Source organism: Coenobita brevimanus, chromosome 53 (assembly GCF_032717465.1).
Source record: "Coenobita brevimanus isolate Jiangsu-jjx chromosome 53, ASM3271746v2, whole genome shotgun sequence".
In the NCBI taxonomy this organism is placed as follows: domain Eukaryota; kingdom Metazoa; phylum Arthropoda; class Malacostraca; order Decapoda; family Coenobitidae; genus Coenobita; species Coenobita brevimanus.
In genome coordinates this window covers 13,575,021-13,576,484 of record NC_137006.1, presented here as the reverse complement: position 1 = coordinate 13,576,484, position 1,464 = coordinate 13,575,021, and positions in this window count along the sequence as shown.

Sequence of the window (1,464 nt, the reverse complement as noted above, 5' to 3'; positions counted from 1 at the left end):
CTAACTGTAATTAACAGGAATGAGCCAAACTCGTACTGTCGAGTGTATTAAACCATTTCATCCTTAAACTGATGAATAGTTTTGGCATACACTACTTCATTTGGTAGTGCATTCCACTGATCAGTTGCCCGATTTGGGAAACTGACTTTCTTTTCGTCTTTGTCACCTCCCTTGTTATGCTTTTTTTTTTTTTTTTTTGCAGTCCCCCCTTGCTGATGCCTTCCCATAGTATATATATTCATTGAATTCTGTTTTCGCTTTCTGAGATGCATTTACTTAGCATAACCAAGTCTCTTCCTTCTCTCTTGTAATGTTGCAGGTTCAGTTTTCCTAGTCTTTCTTCATAGCTTAGACCCTATAAGCTTGGTATCCATCTTGTGGTGGTCCTTTGTACTTTTCCAGTCTTATCTATGTGTTTTTTGAGATGAGGATTCCGGACTACAGATGCATATTCCAGGGTTGGTCTGAAGAATAATGTTATTATGTTTCTCAGCTTGTCTTCATTTATATATGTGAATGCTATTCTCATATTAGCAAGCAGTGTACAGTTATGCACTGTTTCGTACCTTCTCATTTATGTGGTCAACCGGAGACAGTCTGTTATTGCTAATCACCCCTAGGTCCTCCTTTACTGGTTTGTGCAGGGTTGAACTTCCTACCTTATAATCCCAATCAGGTCTTTTTTAACTTTTACCAAATTAAATTACGTGGCATTTGTCCACACTGAATTCCTTTTGCTATTTATTGCTCCATTCATGAAACTTATTTCATTCTTCTTGTAGCTTTCTGCAAGAGTCTATGATAGTAATTATCCTTTGTATATTTGCATCATCAACAAACATACTTAGTTAGCATCCATCTCCTATGTTGCTGTCTGTATCATTTATATATGTTAAAAATATAACTGGTGCCAGCACTGAGCGCTGTGGAACTCTGCTAGTCACTTCCTTCCATGATGAGTATTACCCCCTAGTACTATTCCCATTTTCATTTTTCTGAGAAATTCCCGCATTCAACAGTACAGATTACCTTGAATTCCTCCTTGATGGTACAGTTTCCGTTAAAGTCTTTGGTTGTTATTCTGTCAAATGTTTTCTTATAATCAAAGTAGATACTGTTCACCCATCCTTCTCTTTTCTGTAGTGGTTCTGCAATTCGATCTTAGTAACTTAATAGATTCGTAAGACATGATTTTCCTTTTATTAAACTGACCTGTCTTTATGGTTTTTCCAAATTCTTCATGTTAGCTTTTCTAGTTCCTTGCATACAACACTGGTCAGGGATACTGGTTGTTAGTTAAGTGGCTTTTGTCTATTCCTTTCTTGAATTAGGGAACAATGTTTGTTTTCTTCCGAATATCAGGTAGTTTACTTTGACTTAAGGATTCCTTGATTATTAAATATATTGATCGACTTAACTCTTCTGCACACATGTAGCACTCAACCTAAAAATTCATCAGGACCA